The sequence below is a fragment of the Gopherus flavomarginatus genome, chromosome 16 (genome assembly GCF_025201925.1).
Source record: "Gopherus flavomarginatus isolate rGopFla2 chromosome 16, rGopFla2.mat.asm, whole genome shotgun sequence".
Lineage (NCBI taxonomy): Eukaryota > Metazoa > Chordata > Testudines > Testudinidae > Gopherus > Gopherus flavomarginatus.
Genome location: NC_066632.1, coordinates 28,026,927 through 28,050,089, shown reverse-complemented (window position 1 = coordinate 28,050,089; position 23,163 = coordinate 28,026,927). Strand labels below are relative to the sequence as shown.

General features: G+C 47.7%; 1 protein-coding gene across 3 annotated transcripts in view; it reads left to right on the top strand.

Moving 5' to 3' along the window:
- Positions 1–23,163, top strand: part of ASIC1 (acid sensing ion channel subunit 1) — a 179,077-nt gene that overhangs the window by 36,958 nt on the left and 118,956 nt on the right. Inside the window, exons 1-2 of one of the 3 annotated variants that reach the window (XM_050925706.1) lie at positions 13,512–13,593; positions 14,110–14,224. The exons of the other annotated variants lie outside the window; for them this stretch is intronic. The gene's annotated coding sequence lies outside the window, so the exon portion shown is untranslated. Of the gene's footprint in view, positions 1–13,511; positions 13,594–14,109; positions 14,225–23,163 lie in introns of those variants that run through there. 3 annotated transcript variants of the gene reach the window in all.

Genomic DNA, 23,163 nt, shown 5'->3' with positions numbered 1-23,163 from the left:
CATGCTCCAAAATGTCTGTTAGTCTATAAGGTGCCACAGGATTCTTTGCTGCTTTTACAGATCCAGACTAACACAGCTACCGCTCTGATACTAAACACAGAAAGGTTTGTTGAGCAGAGACAGCCACTGTTATTGATCATTCAATCAATGGTAATTCAAGGCCTAGTAATAGCTGCTAGAGACTTTTTTATTCCTAAATATCCAGCCCAGGTTCTGTGCAGGAAGATTTGTTCAGAGATTTTAATAGGAGGGGGAAAAAAGGAAAAGAAAAGGGCCCTCTTCTGCTGCAGGTGAATTGTCTAACAAATTGGATAAATAATGAGATAATAGGGATGGAGGAAGGAGATCTGGTGGAATTGGCCCTTTATCTCCAGAGCATTGGCAAACAAATCCTTGGACAGCATTTATTTAGGGTGAGTGGGCAGCAGAGTTGGCAGTCAAGGCGTAGTGAGGAATTAAAGCCGCTGCCATCCTTATCTACCAGACAGGCTGGCAAAGTGTACCAGAGCTGTGTGCCAGCCCAGGGCAATTGAGTTTGAAGCCATTTACAAGCCTAGTGAGCCCAAGTTCTATTAGCTCAGTTGATGGGGAGCAGAGGGGAAGAGCCCAGGACGATAAACAGACGCCAGTTGGGAGCAGAAAGAGGATGCATGGTCCTTAAACACTGCATGCTCAGGCAGTCCACTGGACACTGCAGGGGGCCCTGAAATGAGTATGTCTGATAGCACTGGACCTTAGGTTAAGTTTTTTTTCTGCTGTGGCTAAGTAGTTAAGACATAGTTCAGTCTTGGAATGTAGATGGGACAAAGCTATTTTACCTCTACTACAGTCCTGCAACATGAAAGCTCATTAAGAAGTCCAAGACTTTGGGGAACATGGTTAAAACTTAGTTTGGTCCAAGGTACACAGCAAGGCTAAGTCATGTTTTGAGCTGGGAGGAAATAGCTGTGCTGTAACCATATCCCCTAATATGGTAGAAATGGGACTTTGTCTACACTATGAAATTTTGCTGAGTTTGTAACTGGGTTGTAACAGTTGCCTCTTCACACAGTTCCTATCCATGCACAAACTCCTTAACATATGATTGAGTCAGCCTCAAGCTTTCGCAGACATTGCTCCATCAGTGAGCCTAGCCCTGGCTTACGGGCCCTTGTCTGAAGACATGAGCAGCAAATTCATCCTCAATGTTCATCCATCCCTAGGCATTCCCAAAATATGCACCAGTCAATGGAGCTCAATCCTAGCCCTGGGTAAGCCACCCTCTGCTAGGATGCAACAATCCAACTGACAACCCCATGTCATCACACTTGTGCTGGGGCTGGGTTTTGGAGGTGAGGGTCTGCAGAGCAAACTCACGTATTCAGCAGTCGTGCCAAAGATTAGCAGAGAGACAGAGAGGATACCTATGTGTGAGAGAGAGCACTAACCCATCTATTGGCACTCCTACAAAACACCTTTCTGTACACAGGAAATGGTCTGCATCATGCTGTAATCATGGCCTTTCAGAGTGACTGAGAAGGCTGTGGGTCAGCTTACCTGGCCACATCCCACTGGACAGAGGACATCACCCCCTGAGGGAAGGACAGAAGGTTATACTGTAGGCCTATTCTAAATAGGTCATTCACCACCCTCATCACTCTGTGTTATGAGGAGTAGAAGTCACATTCAGCCCTCAGACATACCCATCCTGAGCTGCATGTGCCTCTCTGAGGGCAGACCTAGTCCTGGGACCTGTTAGTCCATTGTATGAATATGTTACCTGGGCCTCTACCCTGAGCTTCATCCCTTTTCTTAGGCTCTCTTTGAGACTCTGGGAGATGTCTGCAAAGAACTGAGTGGATCATCCTAGGGTTTACATAGTCAAAAAAAAACAGGGAAAGTCACCGCTTTAATACTGTGGCAAGTCAGTCTCAAATCCCAGCTATGCCACAGCCTATCCAGCATCAAGTGGGTTAGCTCAGCTATGAATGGGTAATGAGAGCTTGGTTGTTCCAGCCCTTCCCAGAGGACCCCAATTTCTGCACAGTGTGCTGCTAAATAACTCTTTAATTGTCTTTGCTTTTGCTGAGATAGCACCTCAAAACTTAGTCACGGTCTGCTCCTTGTATGCCGTATTTATGCACAGCCTTAATTGTACCAGGGCTTTGGAACCGAATCCTTTTCAGACTGAGGGCTCTTGAAGGATGTAATACACCATCTGGCTTTCTGTAGCTGAGGAAGGCAAAGAATGGACTGCATGGGAGGAGGGTGCATACGTGAGTGCCAGTGCCCTCTGCTCAGTGGAATCAAAATAGTTTATCTATGTATCATAGGTTCTATGTTGCTAACAATTAACAATCAAACCTCTCATCTACTCTGTAAAAGCAGCAAAGAATCTCTCATCTACTCTGGGGCCCTACCCAGCTCCCTCCCTTGGGACTGCTACTGCATATTGCCCTTGTATCAGTCCTTTCTAATTTTGTCCCTATATACACCTCTACTCCGATATAACGCTGTCCTCGGGAGCCAAAAAATCTTACCACGTTATAGGTGAAACTGCGTTATATTGAACTTGCTTTGATCCGCAGGAGCACACAGCCCCGTCCTCCCGGAGCACTGGTTTACCATGTTATATCTGAATTCATGTTATATCAGGTCGCGTTATATCGGGGTAGAGGTGTACTTGTGTTATTTGCTTATATGCATCCTTTGTAATTTGATCTAGTTTCCACTTTTTGTAGGACTCTTTTTTGATTTTTAGATCATTGAAGATCTGGTTAAGCCAGGGTGGTCTCTTGCCATTCTTCCTATCTTTCCCATGCAGTGAGATAGTTTCCTCTTGTGCCCTTAATAATGTCTCTTTGAAAAACTGCCAACTTCTTCTATTGTTTTTCCCCCTAGACTTGCTTCCCAGGGGATCTTACCTACTAACTCCCTGAGTCTACTAAGGACTGCCTTCTTGAAATCCACTGTCTTTATTTTGCTGTTCTCCCTCCTACCATTCCTTAGAATCATGAACTCTTATTATTTCATGATCACTTTCACCCAAGCTGCCTTCCACTCTCAAAGTCTCAAGCAGTTTCTCACTATTTGTCAAAATTACATCTAGAACAGCCTCTCCCCAGTAGCTGTCTCCACCTTCTGAAATAAAAAATTGTCTCCAATACATTCCAAGAATTTATTGGATAATCTGTGCCCTGCATTCATGTAACTCAGCTGGGTGTGTCCCTGTCTGTGGATGTCTGTGTAAGTGTAGTACCTGGAGAGATTTGCAGCTTGTCACAACATCACAGTGTGAGAGGGAGCCCAGGATGGCAAGCCAGAGGGCTCAGTGGTACCTGTTCCACATTGCACCCTGGGGATCCCATCACACTTACCATGGAGCCTGAGATATAGCACAGGTGGTGGCAGGGCTCAGCATATCTGCCCTATGCAGAAAGAGTCCCTCAGTCCAGTGCTAAATTATTTTTGAAGAATTAATCCTGGGCCTCCCTGGAAGGTACCACTCCCAGAGGGAGAGGGAGAAGTATGCTCCCTATGGTCTATTCTTCTCTCTCTGATGGGGCTGACATTTGGTGATGCAGACCTCTATCCATTAAAAAGTGGAGGCAGCTCAGCTCTTTAGATCATCTTGTTCATATGGAAGAGCTCACCCTATGTGCACCTATATGATACCCCTCCTCAGCACCCTCTCCCACAGAAAGGAGAGATGGCACAAGGATTGGGCCGGCTGCAAGTGTCCTGATGAGACCTGCAGATGCACAGCCTCCCAGCTCTCACTCTCCTTCCTGCCTCTGGTTTCCACTCAACCTGAACATCTTCACGCCAACTGGTCTTGTAGCAACAGCATTCTGCTCTGAAATACTCTCCCCGGGCCATCTCTATCCTAGATAATAAGCCTCTTCTGAATGAGTGATTAAACAAGCGAGGCACTATCAGCAGAAGAAACCAGACAAAATGGGATTTATGAGCTGAGGAAACATGTAAAGTGGATCATGGGGAACTAAGGAAGGATGTCCACTGCATAGCAGCCAGTGTTTCTGCTTTGCCCCAGGCTCCTTATAATGGGAGCCTTCCTTTTGCTAAATAATGGGATTGTTTGGGTTCACCTGCCCAGGGGCGGCTCTAGGTATTTTGCCACCCCAAGCACGGTGGGCAGGCTGCCTTCGGCGGCTTGCCTGCGGGAGGTCCCCAGTCCTGCGGATTCGGCGGCACGCCTGCGGGAGGTCCACCGAAGCCATGGGACCAACGGACCCTCTGCAGGCATGCCGCCGAAGGCAACCTGCCTGCCACCCTCATGGCGACCAGCAGAGTGCCCCCAGTGGCTTGCCGCCCCAGGCACACACTTGGCGTGCTGGTGCCTGGAGCTGCCCCTGCACCTGCCTACTGAAACATCAGCCTGGCCCTGGTTCTGAATGAGGGGACAATTTGGTCCTCCTTGTTCTATGGCATGGAGAGATGGAGGCCTTCACAGGGTGTGCTAAGCAGCAAAGTGTGTATGCCAGAGGTGAAACTGAGTCACAGAAAGAGGGAATGACTTGCCCAGTCACACAGGAAAGAATTCTATCCAGTGCTAACTACTAGATAACCAGAAAAGAACCCTGGAGTCGTGGCTTCCTGTTCCATAGCTCTCTGCATCCCAGGTCTCTCTGTGCTTACAAATGAGCCTTGAGATGTTTCTGAGCCACAGAGCAGGGGAGGGGATTACTTTAGCATCTAAGGGCTTGTCTACATCAGAAAGTTGCAGCGCTGGTGAGGGAGTTACAGCGCTGCAACTTAGGAGGTGTACACATCTGCAGGGCACCACCAGCGCTGCAACTCCCTGTTTGCAGCGCTGGCCGTACTCCCGTTTTGTCTCGGGTGTAGAGGATCCAGCGCTGGTGATCCAGCGCTGGTAATCAAATATAGACACTTACCAGCGCTTTTCTTGACCTCCGTGGAATAAGCAGGTATCCCAGCATACCTGAGGAAGCCTCTGGTAATCAAGCTGGTCTCCTTCCCCGGTTTGCTCTCGCGTTCCCCGAACCCCGAGCAAGCAGGTCTCCTTCCCTGAGGTTTGCTGGGTGGTTCCGGGAACGCGAGAGCAAACCGGGAAAGGAGACCAGCTTCGCCGCGGTTTGCTCTCGCGTTCCCCGAACCCCGAGCAAGCAGGTCTCCTTCCCTGAGGTTTGCTGGGTGGTTCTGGGAACGCGAGAGCAAACCGGGAAAGGAGACCAGCTTTCGCCGCGGTTTGCTCTCGCGTTCCCGGAACCACCCTGCAAACCGCAGGGAAGGAGACCTGCTTGTTCGGGGAACGCGAGAGCAAACCGCGGCGAAGCTGGTCTCCTTTCCCGGGTTTGCTCTCGCGTTCCCCGAACCACCCAGCAAACCGCAGGGAAGGAGACCTGCTTGCTCGGGGTTCGGGGAACGAGAGAGCAAACCGCGGCGAAGCTGGTCTCCTTTCCCGGTTTGCTCTAGCGTTCCCGGAACCACCCAGCAAACCACAGGGAAGGAGACCTGCTTGCTCGGGGTTCGGGGAACGAGAGAGCAAAACCGCGGCGAAGCTGGTCTCCTTTCCCGGTTTGCTCTCGCGTTCCCGGAACCACCCAGCAAACCGCAGGGAAGGAGACCTGCTTGCTCGGGGTTCGGGGAACGCGAGAGCAAACCGGGAAAGGAGACCAGCTTCGCCGCGGTTTGCTCTCGCGTTCCCCGAACCTCCCTTGAAGCCGCCCAACAGCGCTGCAGTGTGGCCACATCTAACACCACTTGCAGCGCTGGTTGCTGTAAGTGTGGCCACTCTGCAGCGCTGGCCCTATACAGCTGTACTAATACAGCTGTAACAACCAGCGCTGCAAAATTTTAGATGTAGACATGGCCTAAATCACAAGAGCATGAGAAGGCAGCAGTCCTGCTCACCAGTCCCCGCCCCTGTAAACTGTGCATTTTTTCTTTCCTAATACATACAGTTTGGCCTGAATGCACCAGTCTGCAGATCTCCCAACCAAGGCTGCTGCCTCAGGGGAAATACCTCTCACTTGCTGAGGGCACAGTCTGTGAGTGTTTAAAGGCTCACCTTCCATGAAGAATCCAGGCCTGCCCCACAGGCTGGGGGAAGCAATGCGAAAGGCCCAGGAGCAGCAAGGGGAAGTGGCGGGTGGGGCAGGGGAACAGCCAGGGCCTTAAGTCTAAGTAGGCTAAAGGAGGAGTTGATGTCATAGACACCACCAGTGCATGGCATTGTGGGGAGGCCCAGGGCATAGCCTAGTACCCAGCCCTCTCTGCTCTGGAGCTCGCCTCTCCATGTCGAGACCAAGAAATTATTGGGCTGCCGACAGGCCGGGCATCTCTTGAGACATGGAGTCCTTGATCAATGCCCCTCAAAAATCCAGCCCAGCCCTAGGGCTGCTGCTAGGCCTCTGACATGGCCCTGGGCAACGTGTCTGTTGGTGTCCCTGCATCTCCCGGTTCTGAGAAGTCTCAGTCGTGGCTTCATCTTTCCCTTTCCTGGTGTGTCTGAGGGAGAATTGCTGTAGTGAAGCAGATATCCAGGGGAGATCCCAGGCCTGAAGCTGAGCTGAGACCAGTCATAATGAGCTATGGAGGTTGGGCCACTGACAGGTAAGTGACCTGTATTTATTCAGAAATTTAATCACAAGGAGGCCCAGCTAATTATCCCCAATCACTGGGCTAGTTGTGTCAGAGCACAGTAGTGGCCTTGAAGCCACAGACATTCTGTGACTTTATATCCAGCCTTCCCAGGCGGCAATATCTTTAGCATAGCAAAGGCAGCAGGATTCAGTGGTTGGAGGCAGCCTTGAAGCCAGGACTCCTGAGTTCCATTCCCAGCCTGGGGAAACTGTGTAGCCTAGTGGTTGGAGCAGGGAGCCAGGACCTCTGGGTTCTCCTCCCAGCTCTGCGTCAGATTCACTGAGTGACCTTATAAAGTCACTTCCAATCTCTGTGTCTCACTTTCCTTCCAGAGAAGATGGTACTAAAAGTGACCCCTCCCCCCCCAGCAATATTGTGAGGTAAAGTTAACATTTTAAAGCCCTTTGAGGCTAGAAAGGCACTATAAAAGGGCAGAGGGTTGTAAAGACAGGCATATCATGTATCACTCATAGCAGCCCCTGCAGAACAATGGCGGTGGGTTCAAAATCCTAGTTGCCCTTAGCTAGAGAAGTGGTTGCTGCAGAGTCTTGTGAATGGGATTGTACAGCAGAAGAGGAAAAAAATCAGAGTGTGAGGTGGTGCATGCTTCCAACAGGAGTTCAGTGAGCCATCTGGAAACTCCTCTCCCCCCCTTCCCCACATACTACGTGTACCATAGAAATGCTGTTATTTTATTGCAAGTAGACAAAACTTTCATTTCTACATCACCAGTAAAACCTGGACCAAGTCAGTATTAAACAAATGTCATACTAAACTGCTCAAGATAGTTACGACCAAAGCAGATTGTGAAGAACTTCAAAAAGATCTCATAAAACTAAGTGATTGGGCAACAAAATAGCAAATGAAATTTAATGTGGATAAATGTAAAGTAATGCACATTGGAAAAAATAACCCCACCTATACATACAATATGATAGAGGCTAATTTAGCTACAACTAATCAGGAAAGAGATCTTGGCGTCATCATGGATAGTTTTCTGAAGACTTCCATGCAGTGTGCAGCGGCAGTCAAAAAAGCAAACAGGAGGTTAGGAATCATTAAAAAAGGGATAGAGAATAAGACGGAGAATGTCTTATTGCCCTTATATAAATCAATGGTATGCCCACGTCTTGAATACTGCGTACAGATGTGGTCTCCTCATCTCTAAAAAGATATACGGGCATTAGAAAAGGTTCAGAGAAGGGCAACTAAAATAATTAGGGGTTTGGAATGGGTCCCATATGAGGAGAGTTTAAAGAGGCTAGGACTTTTCAGCTTTGTAAAGAGGAGACTAAGGGGGGATATGATAGAAGTACCTAAAATCATGAGTGTGTGGAGAAAGTGAACAAAGAAAGGGTATTTACTTGTTCCCGTAATATAAGAACTAGGGGCCACCAAATGAAATTAATGGGCAGCAGGTTTAAAACAAATAAAGGGAAGTTCTTCACACAGCGCAGTCAACTGGTGGAACTCCTTGCCAGAGGAGGTTGTGAAGGCTAGGACTATAACAGGGTTTAAAAGAGAACTAGATAAATTCATGGAGGTTAAGTCCATTAATGGCTATTAGCCAGGATGTTAGAGAATGGAGATGGATGGCAGAAGAGACATCACTTGATCATTGCCTGTTAGGTTCACTCCCTCTGGGGCACCTGGCATTGGCCACTGTCAGCAGACAGGATACTGGGCTGGATGGACCTTTGGTCTGACCCAGTATGGCCATTCTTATGTCATTCCCATCTCATGCCTGTTCAGTGACCCCCTATGTGAAGTGAGTTGGGGAGCATTTTGGCCTACTTGCTAGTGGACAGCTGTCCATATCACAATTGGCACTAACTTGGGCCCCTTGGTGGCAGAGACCAAGGACTGAAAGGGCCATGTAAACTGAACACTCCTCTTATCCAGGAAGGGATCCAGGAAATAAGATGCTCTTTTTCTTACAACTAGTCCCAAGGTACCTTAGTGCTTCTCCTTCGTCTCTTGTCTTCCCCTAAATACTCTGTCAGGGAGCAGAATGCCCTGGGGTCTCTGCAGCTTGTGGGGGGGTGGGACCATTTGTTTCCTGATCCCTGGGGATGGTTCCTGTTGCAGATATCTGGAGGGATGAATCTGATTGAGCCATCTTCTCCCCTTTACCATTCACTGTCTCTCTCTGTTCCCCCCTAACTGGCATAGCGAGGTGATTGGTTATTAAAGAGATCTAGCCTCTCTATTTTCCCGAAAGAGGTTCTTCAGATTTAAATAAAAAGATATCAAAATAAAAGATAATTGTTGAGAAAGATGAATATGAGGGATGTCAGGGGGGAAACGTCAGCATGGAGGAACTCTTGTCTAATTTCGCCACCCACACAGAGCATAGTGATATTAGTGCCTTTAACACAGCAGATAAAAGCTTTCATGACATTATTACAAGCTCCCCTTTAATAAGCAAAGGCATCTGGATAGCACATGTGCCCCATGAGACCCCTCTAGTGATTCCCAGGGGACCCGGTTAATCCGACAGGAATGGCATGGAACACTGTGTTCTTTCCATGTGGTAGCAGCCAGGCTTAGGGCTCAAGGAACACCAAGGTGCCGTTGCAAGCTCCCAGCTCCAGATGGGGCACTTCAGTGATGCAAGTTCTTCCCTCGTTTTACCCTGTCACAGGGTGGCTTGCCCCATGGACTGGAGAATCTGGGGCTAAGCCAGCCCTGATTACAGGATGAGTCACATCTGGGTTGAATCAGGTGCTCACCCAATAAAAAGAGCAGGAAATGCCACTGAAGGGGGGAGGGAGTTTAGTTATGCCTAGAGTTACTGCAGGGAGTAAAAAGTTGGCTCATGAGTCATGGGAGGAACAGGAGAAAGTGCTCAAGGTGGGGAGATCTAGGAGAGACTCTAAAGGACACCTGGGGTGATGAGTGTGAGTTTGTGCTTTGTGTTATTTTGGATTAATCATGAGAGACACACTGAACTGCTTGAGGGCTAACATATACTGGAGGACTCAACAAATTGGACTTCCAAGAGGGGTTTGCATGAACTGCCTTTTGAATTGAATGAGTTCTTGAAAGGGTCCTGAAGGGGGAGGAATCAGGGCACTGCTGAGGTACTGCTGGCCATGAGAGGGTGCTCGCAAGGGGGGAGGGTGCCTACATGGTATTACAGACCTTGTGGGAGACATAATCATCTAAACCCTTGGGGACTTTAGTCATGTCCCCAGGTGCATATGAGCTCCCCACTACTTCTCCTGCTGCATGTGTCTGATCAACAAAGACTGCAAATCTGTGGATATGGTTGTATTGTCTACCATCTTGTCAAATCAGATATGGCTCAAAGTGTTTGTAGCTGAGCATGGCTCTAACAGTGAGATAGAGTACTGGTGGGAATGGAGATATAGATATTAAAAAAAGGTGGAGTGGGTGTAACATGGACAGACCCCAGTCATTGGTGGCTGGGACTTCCTGGAACTAAATGCATGAAGCTTTGCTGCATAAGCTAAAAGCCAGATGGCTCTTAGCTAAGGCTGTAAAGTAAACTTATTAATCTCTTTCTAAGTGGTCTCTGCCATTTGATGAGACAGAATACCACACCCAGGAAGTGTGGGGGTTACATGTGGAGTGTAGGTTGGATGCAAGTTAATTATTGTGGATTGGTGTAGATCTAAACTTTTATATCTGTGCAGGGCTCTAGTGATCAGGATTTGGAAATCTGTGAGATGAGGCCTTTAGGTATGCTCCCTGGGAGAGGCCCAACTAGCATCAAGGAGCTGAGGGACCATCTGTAAATTCCTGAATCGCTGTTTCTGAGAACCCAGCGCTCTCACTTCCAAAATCAGACAGAGGTTTCTTGTGATCAAAAGTCTCTGACAGCACACAGGATCATGGAATCGGGATTGCACAAGAAACCACGGATTGTCTTGGGGGCGTAGGTGGAATAATTGAGAAGCAAGATGTCTCTTCTAAGAGTGCTTCTCAACATCTTTCCATGCAGTACAGGAAAATGACTGTTGTTCCTTACTGCTACCTCCATGCCACCATCCTTTGCAACTAGGCTTGGGGCAGGAAACCATTCAATAGCATAGCTGTGGGGAGAGCATCCACTCCCCCACTGAGCACAAGTGGCATCTTGTCAATTTCCTGCCACCTTTATACTCACTCTGGGGAGCAATTTTTTAAAAAGTACTGTGGCGCTTTTATTTTACTCATCCGGCAGCACTCCGGGTCTTCGGTGGCAATTCGGCAGCGGCACCTTCACTCACTCCAGGTCTTCGGTGGCAGGGCCTTCGGTGCCCCCGAACTCACCCAGAGTGAGTGAAGGGCCCACTGCCGAAGACCTGGAGCACCGCTGGATGAGTAAAAGTGCCACAGCGGGTAGCGCTTGTTTTTGTTATTGCTCCCCCTGTTCCCTCCACCTGGCTATGCCACTGAAATCATTGTTGTTGACCCATCTTTTAGTTACAGTTCTGATGATGCCATCTCTCCCTGTTGTCCCTGTGTTTGTGACTCTGATGTTTTGGGGTGGGTGGGGGATGTATGTACCCTTTTAGGTTCTGCCCTGGTTGTAAAGATGCCTTGAGGGGGTTCTGAGCTGCATAGTTGGGATGGCTTTGAGTAGCTGGATATTTAAGGCTCTTTCCTTTGTAAGATTGGAATCTCCTCTCTATCAGATTGAAGGGGGTGTGATGGGTTGAATCACAGAAACCCCCGTGGGAATTGCCAAGTGATTTGCCAAAACTACTTCTGCCCCTGCTTTCCCTGCCAGTCTTACATGCCAGGATTTAAGTGGTTCTAAGTAGTAACAGACAGAACAAAGTGAATTACCAAGAAAATAAAACAAAACATGCAAACCTAAGCCTAATACAATTGAGTACAGATAAAATCTCACCCTGAGAGATGTTTCAATAAGTTTATTTCACAGACTGGATCCCTTCCTAGTCTGGGCACAGTCCTTTCCCCTGGTACAGCCTTGTTCCAGCTCAGGTGGTAGCTAGGGGATTCCTCATGATGGCTGACTCTTTTCTCTGTTCCATCCATTTATACATCTTTTGCATAAGGTGGGAATCTTTTGTCCCTCTGGGTCCCCTCCCCTTTCTCATTGGAAAAGCACTAGGTTAAAGATGGATTCCAGTTCAGGTGACATGATCACATGTCATTGGGGCCAGCGCAACTCATTAGGTGACCTAGCCGGTTGCCTAGGGCACTAACATTTGGCGGGAGGCAGCTGTCCCAGTCATTGGCGGTATTTCAGGGGCGGGACCTGCTGCTGTCAGGGGTGCCATTTCAGGGGTGGGACCTTCCACCGCCTAGGGCACCAAAAAAGCTGGCGTCGCTCCTGCATGTAAGACTTCATTACCCACTTGCCAGCACAGACATATACAGGAAGACTTGCAGGTAAAACAGCCATTTGCAATCAATTGTCATGATTAATGGGAGTCATCGAGATTCCAAACCACCATTAATGGCCCACTATTTGCATAATTACAATAGGCCCTCAGAGTTATATTTCATATTTCTAGGTTCAGATACAAGAGTGGTACATTTATACAAATAGGATGATCACACTCAGAAGATTATAAGCTTTGTAATGATACCTTACAAGAGACCTTTTCCATGAAGCATATTCCAGTTATATTTGCATATTTTCATAAAATCATATAGAGTGCAACGTCACAGGGGGTGGCCCAGCTTGTCTTATTCTCCCCTTCTGCTTCAGTACTTTGATCACCTGCCATGCTTTCTGCTGCTGTCATGGAACCTTGATCAGCTCAGCACCTGTCTCTAAATGTTGAGTTTCATCTCCTTCAAACTTGGTGGCTTGCTCACTGCTGCCTCATCGGGGCCTTTCATCTGCTGGTGCTTTCCCTCATCAGTGACATAGCTAACAGCTCTTCTTCCGCGTGCCTTGATTCTCAAGCCCTAATAAGCTGGGTTTGTTCCACTGTAATTGTAAACTGGGAATCATCATTGAGCAGGTGTGTTTCTAAGGTGGTCCCACAGGGATTTGTTTGTGTATAAGCTACAATAAAACATCCATGGCTGGCCTGCATCAACTGACTTGGGTTCAGGCTGCAAGGCTATTAAACTGCAGTGTAGACATGTGGGCTTGGGCTGGCACCTGGGCTCTGGGACTCTCCCCGTCACAGAGTCCCAAAGCCTAGGCTCCAGCCTAAGTCTGAATGTCTGTGCTGTAATTTTATAGCCCCCCCACCCTAAGCCTGGCAAGCCTGATCAGCTGATATGGGTCAGCCATAGGTGTTTGATTGCAGTGTAGATGTACCCTGGTTGTCCCTATGATATTTAACACTTTCATCAATGACCTGGAAGAAAACAAAATTATTAGACATGAAGCTTGGAGATGATCCAAAAATTGGGGGAGTGGTAAATAATGAAGAGGGCAGGTGATTAATATGAAGTGATCAGGATTGCTTGGTAAATCAGGCACAAGCAAATAATATGCATTTTAATGTGGCTAAATTTTATGTATACTTCTAGTAACAAAGAATGGAAGCCCTGCTTATGGGCTGGGGCACTCTATCCTGGGAAGCAGGATCTCTGAGAGATTTGGGGATGGGAGGTGGATAATCAGTTGAACATTAGCTCCCAGTGCAATGGTGTGGCCAAAGGGCTAATGTGATCCTGGGATGCATAAACGGGAATTTTGAGTAGGAGTAAAGAACGTACTTAATTTGTAATGAAAGAGGTGCTGGGGCTCTAGCCATTTTTTTATTCCATTCATAACTGATGCAGCAAGCCTAAATGTGCCGGGGTCAGCCCTGCAAGCCCTGGCACAAATTAAGCACTAAGTAAAGAGGTTAATCTACTTCTGTATCTGCAGTGGTACAAGTGCTACTGGAATACAGTGTCCAATTCTGTTGTCCATAGTTGAAGAAGGATGTTGAAAAATGAGCGAGGGTTCAGGAAAGAGCCAAGAAAATGATTGTGATCAACTGAGCCCCTCAAGGCTATTCAGCTTACTACAGAGAAGGCTAAGGGATGACTTAATTACAGTCTGTAAGTACCTATGTTGGGAGCAACTGTTTAATAAGGGGCTCTTCAATCTAAAAGAGAAACATATAATATGATCCAGTGGCTGGAAGTAGGAGTTAGACAAATTCAGACTGGAAATAAGGTATACATTTTTAACAGAGTAACTAACCATTGGAACAATTTACCAAGGTCTCTGGTGGGTTCTCCATCACTGATGGCTTTTTTAAATCAGGACTGGATGTTGTTCTAAAACATCTGCTCTAGGAATTATTTTGGGGCAGTTCTCTAGCCCGTGTTCAACAGGCGGTCAGTGGATGATCACCATGCTCTCTTCTGGCCTTGGAATCTGTGAATCTACAAACCTCAGCTTCTGAGGAGCACCCGGCATGATGGAGTAGCCTAGAAAGTGGGAAATACCTCGTCTCCTGCTAGTGTCCAAATTACAGAAGGCGTCCTGAGGGGACTCTGACTGGGGCTTTCTGTGCCCATGGCCCTGGCCTGGAAGCAGCTGAGCATCTTCCTCTTGCTCTGACTCACCAGGGGCTGAAGAGCTTCCGATTATGCTCAGAGGAGGGAGTGCGGAGGGTCTGGAGTTCACTGGCTACCAGAGCAGGTGTTCTGAGCCCTGAGGAAACACTGAGCAGCTACTGTGCAGGTAGGATGACCAGATGTCCTGATTTTATAGAGACAGTCCTGATTTTTGGGTCTTTTTCTTATATAGACTCCTATTACCCCCCACCCCGTCCTGATTTTTCACATATGCTGTCTGGTCAACCTATGTGCATGAACCCAGTGCAACTACTCAGCGCCCCCATCCCCCACCTAGGGGGCTCCTAGCAACTCTGGCAATAACCCTGTATCCCCTTAACCTTGCCCTGGAACCCCCTCCCCCCCAATGCAAATGTTTCCCCTCCCCTTCCTTTATGGTCTGTCCCTTGTCTCCAACATACCCTTAAGCCCTCCTACCCCTTTGAGTTTCCCCACTGTAGCATCTGATTGCATTTCTGGGTGGATTTCTGATCCATCCAAAGCACTCACCAGAATGCTGTATTGAACCTCCCACACTTTAAGGGCACTTTTTTTTTAATTCCTTCTGTCTGTCTAGCAGCAGCAGCATTGTGTCTACGTAGGACAAATGGATGCAGATGTCAGGTGTGTGTATGGATATATGGGTACCCTTCACTGCACTACCTGGGCAGCACCAAACTGCCCCCTCTTCCCATCACAGAAGGTTCATGTTTGTTTCTTACCTGTCTCACCTGACTGATGTGTTGCAAATCAGATTTGCATTTAAGACAATCCTCTTGTGTCCCAGCTAGTATCCTGTTCCCAGTCCCCTTTGGCACCCAGGCCCCATTCAGCATAGAGAACCTGTTGGACTCCCCACTGCTTCCCAGCTCTCTAGATCCTCGGCAGATTAATAAACCCAGGGCCAGTACTGTCCCCCTCCCCTTTCCTGTATGCCAGAGGAAAATTAAAAACCAGCCATCTGCCCCAGATATGTCTGCCTTCCAGCAGAGCCTGCCCACTTGGGTCAGCTGAGAAATTAGGAAGCCCTCTCTTCCAGAGCTGTAATTGTGGCATCAGCCTGTTTAACTTGTATTGCTATAATTCACTACTGGCCATCCTAATTGTTGGCACCCGTAAAAGCTGTGCTGACAGCCTGGAACCAGGCTGGGTGAGGGGCATTTGGTGCCATGTGGAGGCTCTAAAACAGTGTTTGCCGCTATAGACAGCCATCTTGCTTTACACTCCTTCCCCACAGATGCCTTTTGTGATTAACATCATGGGATGAGATTGGCATGGGGAACCTGTGCTTTGCCAGCTAGTTACCAGATCCTCCCAGATCCCAGCCCCTGCTTCTCCTCCACCTGCATCAGTGCCAAGGTGAACTAGACCCATCACAAGTCTCCTCACTACCCCATTCCAGCAGAGAAGGATCAGACCTATCCCCTTCCATCTTAGCACCTATTGAAGCTCTCAGGCAGAAGTCTGCCCACATCTAAAGGCTCCTCCCTCCAGCCTAAGGGGGAGGAGCTACTGGCCTCAGATCTTAAAAGATTTCAGAGGACAACAAATGGAAAAAAAACAGGGACGGAAGTGAGGGTCACAGGGATCCAGGAGGGGACACTGAGCAGAGAACCCTGGACAACACCCACTGCTCCTCGAAAGTGTCCAAGAAACCAGTGTGTGCAGTCCAGATGAACTCTGCCCAGGGACATGACTTTAAGGAGGATCGGAAACAGTGGCAGAACACCTCCCCATCCAACTTGCTCCTCCAGGTAAGATGAATGGCCACCTTGGCCAATGCCAGGAGCAGGTTGATGAGGAGGTCTGGTGACTTTGTGGGGACATAGATGGGGTGTGCATAGAGCAGGTGATGTGGGGAAAATTGCAGCCAGAACCTGAGGAGGAGGTTCTGGAGGAGTCAGAAAAGGGGCTGCAACTTGGCGCACTTGAGGTAGATGTGTGCCAGGGTCTCATTTTCACCACAGAAGAGGCAGGTTTTGGAGGAGGGGGTGAACCATGCTAGTGCTCATGGCTCTGTGAAGGAGCCACCAACTAATATCGCCAGCAGCCCATGGGACCAGGGTGGAATACAGACTGGCCCACCAAAGCTCCTCACCCTGTACAGATGGCAGCAGGTCCTGCCACTTGGTGCTGGGACAGGACAAGGGGATGAGGAAGTGAAAGATGTGGAGCATGAGTGTAAACTGCTGTTTCCTAGGTGAAGTTCAGAGGCAGGCTGGCTGCAGGTCATGTTCCCAGCTCAGATGGGGTGGGGAAGAGGGGAGCTCACTCTCCATGGCCCACTCAGTCCTCTGCCTCTCTGCTGAACCTGCGAGTGTGGGGGCTATTAATGCTGTTTGGGGAGGTGGTTACCTGATCTTCGAAACTCAAAAACTCATGTCACACAGGGGTGTCATAGTATAATTCCCAAATCTGGACCTTAGCGTCCAAAATATGGGTACTAGCATGAATTCCCCTAAGCTTAATTACCAGCTTAGATCCTGTAATGCTGCCACCAATCAGGACTTAGAGTAGAGCACCTGATAGACTCTGGTCTCTCCCAAAACCTTCCCTGGGGACCCCAAGACCCAAATTCCTTGAGTCTCACAACAAAGGGGAATAAACCATTTCCCTTCCCCCTCCTTTCTTCCTCCCAGCTCTTTCCCGCCCTGGGTACACTAGGAGATCACCGTGATTCAACTCCTTGAATCACCACACAGAGAGGAATGATACCTTCCCCCAGAGGCAATCCAGATTCAATCCGTGAATCTAAAACAAAGGGATTCCAACCTTCCCCTCCCTTCTCCTTCCCTGTTAAGTACAGACTCAATTCCCTTGAGCCTTAACAAGGGGAAAAAATCAGAAATAAAAAGAGAGAAAAAGTAAAAGGTCTATCTCTGCAATTTAGATGGTAAAAAGTTACAGGGTCTGTCAGCTTATAGAAACTAAAAAGAAGCCTCCCCCCAGCAAATACAATTTGAAATACTTCCAGCAAACTACACATTTGCAAATAAAGGAAAAGAAATAAAGACTATACCGCCTTTCTACCTTTATGCTTACAAAATTGGAATAGAAGATTAGAGAGCCTGTAGGTACGTGTGGTCACTCTCAGAGTCCAGAGAGAACAAAGCAAAACCCAAAAACACACACAAAGGCTTCCCTCCACCGAGATTTGAAAGTATCTTGTCTCCTGATTGGTCCTCTGGTCAGGTGTTTCAGGTCACTGTTTGGTAACCCTTTACAGGTGAAAGAGACATTAACCCTTAGCTATCTGTTTATGACACGCCTCCCAAATCGCAGACAGTGGGGAACCTCACTGCCAGTGATTTCTTCCTAGAACTTTAGAATAAACAGATTAATACAACACATGCACCTTTACATGTACTACTAAGTATGTAATCTACAAGACTTTCTACATTTCAAGGACAAATTTCAACCAGTGGATTATGGGAAACTTTAACGAGAGAGTGCATCAGCTACTTTGTTAGAAGCTCCTGAAATGTGTTGAATATCAAAATCAAAATCTTGGAGAGCTAAACTGCATCGAAGCAGTTTTTTGTTGTTCCCCTTGGCAGTATGAAGCCACTTTAGCGCAGCATGGTCAGTTTGTAGCTGGAACCGCCGTCCCCAAACGTATGAGCGTAGCTTTTCCAGGGCGTATACAATGGCGTAGCATTCCTTTTCACTGACTGACCAGTGACTTTCCCTCTCAGACAGTTTCTTGCTGAGAAACACGACAGGATGGAAGTTGTGATACAGTCCTTCCTGCATGAGAACTGCCCCTATACCACGCTCAGATGCATCTGTGGTTACTAGGAATGGTTTGTCAAAGTCCGGGGCCCTTAGCATAGGGTCCGACATGAGCGTCGCCTTAAGCTGGGTAAAGGCCTTTTGACACTCATTAGTCAACTTGACTGCATTCGGCTGGGTCTTTTTGGTCAGTTCGGTCAGTGGGGCAGCAATTTGGCTGTAGTGTGGTACAAATCGCCTGTAATACCCGGCCAAGCCTAAGAAGGATTGGACCTGTTTCTTGGACTTTGGGACAGACCACTTTTGGATAGCATCCACCTTGGCCTGTAGGGGGTTTATGGTTCCTCGACCCACCTGGTGTCCCAGGTAAGTCACTCTGTTTTGGCCTATTTGACACTTTTTGGCCTTAACAGTTAGTCCTGCCTGCCTGATGCGCTCAAAGACTTTTTCCAGGTGTTCTAGGTGTTCAGGCCATGAATATGAAAAAATGGCCACATAATCGAGGTAGGCAACTAAAGAGACATTAACCCTTAGCTATCTGTTTATAACAAAGGGCTATTCTAAACAGCCATCAGCTGCGGAAGACTTAAGGGTAGCCACTGAGCCAGAACCCTGAAGTTAAACTGATGGCCTAGAGTATCTCAAGACCATGAGCTAGCCAGCCCTCCATCCAACTCTGCAATGAGATGGAAATGATGGGGTATGGAGAATAAATGTGAGGCTCATTGTGAAAGCACGATGAGTTGATTTACAATGGGAGTGGGGCAGGATGTGAAAGGAGGCAATGAGAAAGTGGAGAATAGGGGGCAGTGGATACTGGGCCTGCTAAGAGTATAGGAGGAGCAGCAGAAACTGGAACATGAGAAGGGAATGGAGAGGGGCCATCAGGTCACCTTAAGGATCCTGCTATACTAAGTATCCTTGAAGGTTGGCTTCCCAATCATTGCTCTAGGAGCCCCATTGAGATGAACAGCACAGGTGGCCCTTGCAATATTTCATGTGGCCCCTGCTTTCTGCAGCAATCAGATCGCCCTGGGCACAACAGACATTTAATTACTGATGCTACTTCCCCCTCATGAAATTGAGGGTGAGTCAATATTTAATGGGGACTGGGGCAGTACGTATGCCGTGACAGATGGCCAGGTATTAATTATGGTGCAGTGGTAACGCAGCCACATGTCACTCCCTGCTGGAGCAAGTGGCCCATCAGTTCTGGGAGGGAGAGGAAGCAAACAGCTGATTTATTTAATGAATTGCATTTACTCCAGACAAGCCTGTGTAATTCACCAGAATGTGTTGCACAGAGCAACAGTAAAGTGAATGCAACTGCTCAATCAGCATCCATGTCCTTTCTCAACTCCCTGTAACCCCCTCACCTCATTTCTGATTCACTGCCTCTCTCCTCCATTCAGCAAGAATCCTTCCCTTTCCAAGGTTCATGGCTTTGAAGATGGAGTTCTCCATGCTCCCACCTCAGCCATCCTGCAGTTCAAACCCCTGTCATGATGGAAAGTTTCCTTTAGCTCAAGCAATAGGGCCCTGTACCATGGGAGTAGAGGTCTATCCCTACTGTAACTTGCTTTATAGCACCTGTGTGTCTGGCCTGGAATAAAGTGTAACTGAAGGCAGCACGGGGGCAAGTGTGGCTTCACACTGAACTATTGGAGATTTTCTATTTACAATATATTATTTATTACTTTGTATTACTGAAGTCCCTAGGAGCCTAGTTATGGTCCCAGCAGTTGAAACTGTTCCAATTCTATCCAGTACAGGGCAGTGCTGCACATATACTCACTGGCTCATTACAGTATTGTCATTCCTATTGTTCAGACAGGTAGACTGAGGCACAGAGAGACATGAAGTGTGTGAGGTCCTGGCAATTCAGCCAGAGGTCTCGGCTCCCACTCCTACTCTGACTTACCCTCTTGTGCTCTGACTTTTCCCCTAGCTCATTGCACATGAGGTTACCCTGATGGGTAGGTCCTTGAATAGTTTCCTGTAGATTTTTAAGAAATAAACTGTCTGAGGCATTCCCAACTCCCCTTTCCCCACTCTTGTCCCAGAGATGCTGTTACCATCTCACTGGAGGTGTGTGTACCAGATATTCTGCCTACCTTTAAACAATTGGGACTCCCTAATCTGTGCCTCATTGGCACCAAAGACGGTAATGTCTCTGTTATGGGGTTGGTGGTGAAGAATGCACTGAAATGGGAATCTTTAATGTGCATCTTGTTCAAACCAAGTAGCGGGATGGCTCCAGTGGAGCTCTTACTAGAAATTGAATAGTGGCCTAGTTAGGAGACTAGTTCTAGCAGAGGAAGGTTATTGGGGCGGTGGGACCTAGTGGGCTCTCTGAATTAAGACTATAGGTGTGACCAGCTGCAATGGCTCCAGAGGAACTTGCATTTCACCCCATTTGGCTCTGACTTACAGCCTCAGTGACTAGGGCTGTTTTACAACACATGGCTGGCTGGTGTCATATGTTTGGCTGCGTATGTGGGCGGGGGGGTTGTATGCTGTCCCAGTTCTGTGCAGATAGCGGAGACAGCAGGCTTTGATTGAACTGCCCAATAAATTCACAGACTTGGTTTTCAGCAAAGGAACTTGTTTAGGTTTATTGCTGACAAAGCATGGTGCAAATGCCCTGGCTCAGTGGTTACAGATACACTATCGCATGTATGCTTGAGACAATGGACTGGCTCAGTTAGTAGTGGGACTTTCCACTATCCCCTTGGCCAGACCCTAACACACCCTCAGAGATACCTTTTTATACCCCAAGTTATGTATTGCCCCTCTGACATGGCTCGCTACCACCCATTACCTTGAACCTGTTAGTTCGATTGAAATATCTTAATTCATCATCCTGACCTTATCTTTAAGATGGGTCAGGATGTTCCTCTTATTTATGGGGAGCGTACTTGTACCATTCCTGGTGTTGGAAGGTTGTAGTACTGCCCTTTTGGAATGTTTGCGTGAGTGTTTTGTACATAGCAATTCATAGGAATGAGTGTTTCAGCAATATTAGCCCTGTTTTTGCCTGGGCTAATTACAGATTTATTATACATTTAATTACGGGATAATATTACAGATTTTGTGAGTAGGCTCTGCCTCTTGCTCACAACCGGACTTTGCTTTATATCAGCAAAGTTTTGACAGCTACTTTAGACCAGGCCTCGGGCCTCATACCAGGCCTCTAATACACGGCCTTATGTTTCGGGCTCTCTTTTTACTACAGCTGTCAGCTGGTGCTTTGCAGAGCTAACCATCTCCTCCAAGAGATACACTGGAAATTGTGTGGCATTGAGGGGGTTAGTAGCTTTTACTAAAATTGTGTTGCTTTACAAGGATAAAGTGAATTAGGTAACTTGACTTTATGCTAATGGCTTTGGTTGAATCTCTGCTCTGTGATTGCCTTAGAACTCTAAAATGCAGCACAATTAGGCCAGGGTTGGATTGGAGACAGTTTAGGAACATTGTGCTGCAGGAAGAAATGTTGATGACTCAGTAGGAGGTGCTCTCCCCCACAACATTGTGATCACTGAGGATATGTCTTTGCTGTGTTGCAGTGAGTCTCAGAGCCCAAGTCTACAGACTCAAGCTTGGAGGGTCTGTGCTACAGTGCTAAAAGCAGCTATGTAGATGTTGTGGCTTGGGCTGGAGCTCAGGCTCTGAAACACACGCCCCTCTCTGGGCTTCGGAGCCCAAGCTCCAGTCTTGAGTGTCTACCCAGCTGTTTTTAGCACCGTAGCATGAGCCCGTCTACAGACCTGGGCTTTGAGATTTGCTGCTGGGGAGGAGGGGGTTAAAAATGCAGCATAGACATACCCCTTAGATCCTGTGGAATCTCTCCATAATGTTAAAGGGGAGTTCACCTGACCAGATTCCAACACATTCTGCCTGACTTAAATCCCTCCTCTGGTTTCATTCAAGTGCTCTCTTCTCCACATCCTGTCCCAAACTGCTGTGTAGTGTTACTGTGCACTGTTGAGCAGCTGCTGCAATCCCTCACCAGGGGGTGCTGTATTTCAGAAGTGGGTGAAGCAATCCCTATTTCGATATCTGTTACCTGCTCCCCTAGGGAGGTTGCGAGTTTGTATTTCAAGTATTTGAGATCCTCACAGAAAAGCTACCTGAAAGCACTAAATTATTATTGTGATTTAAGCCACTGAAAGTAGCTGATTCCCATCCCAGCTTCCCTTGGTGTGGTAAACTGCAGCCTTTTTCCAACCGTGGATACCTTATGGGAGTTTCATCTGAAAGGAACATACTTTGGATGGGGGAAGAGTTATGTGGAGCCTCAGCTGAGGGATTTGATCCCATCACGTTTACAGGATTTCAGCACCCCACCATGCAATCCTGCAAACTTGCAAATCCCTTCACTTATTTACAGGTTTTGGAGCCTGGTTTTTAATACGCTAAAGACCCCAGTGGCATCACAGCCTGTTCCGCTTTGCAAACGTAGGCATAATAGGGCCCTTGGGCCTGTTGTTTGTTTCTGTTTGTTATGAGATTTTCCCCTTCACTTCATGCCCTGAGATCACGTTCATGTGGGAAGTGAAAAACCAGCTGCAATCTGTATTCTCAGATACCAGGCGAGGGGTGATACTTTTATGTAGGATACTATAATCCCCTGTCCTGGATTCACAAGGCTGGGGAAATATCCCCTTTGGAGATGCCATTGTTTACTTTCTGGGAGGAGATACTGCAAATTACAGCTACATCAGCTATATTTCCCTCCCTGGGGATGCTGGATGTTAGCTCTGTATGCACCTCGTGCTGCTCTTGGGGTTGCTGTTGGTTTTTTAAGATGCTGATGGCAGGTACTGCTGGCTAGATGGCCCCAGAATTTGAGGGTCTGTCTTCACCCATAACATGGGTGCAGTATGGGTAGCAAGCCTGCCCTCCACACCATCCTATCCATGCACCTCAGTCCTGCCTTGGATGCCTCTTTGTTGCAATTGTTAACAGGGGGACATAGAATTTTGTTGGAGGCTTTTTTTGTGATGTAGGCACCTGTCCCACTTGGAGCTGGACTGAGATGCATCCAACTTGTTTCGCAAAAGGGCCACTGACCAGGCATTGGGCAGGAATGGCTTTCAGTCGCTATTGATGTGGTCTGGATTTGAACAGGTGATGAAATGAAATCCTCTGTGTCCCAAGGAACTTTTCTGCATGGTTTTTGTAGTGCTGTATCAGTATATAAACTAATAGTTAATGTGGTACAACCCCCTAGGATGGATGCAATTATACCCGTATCAAGGTGTTTGTACCCCTCACCCCTATACTTAGGGGAATAAGCTGTACTAATATAAGCACCTTTACACTCTAGGGGCT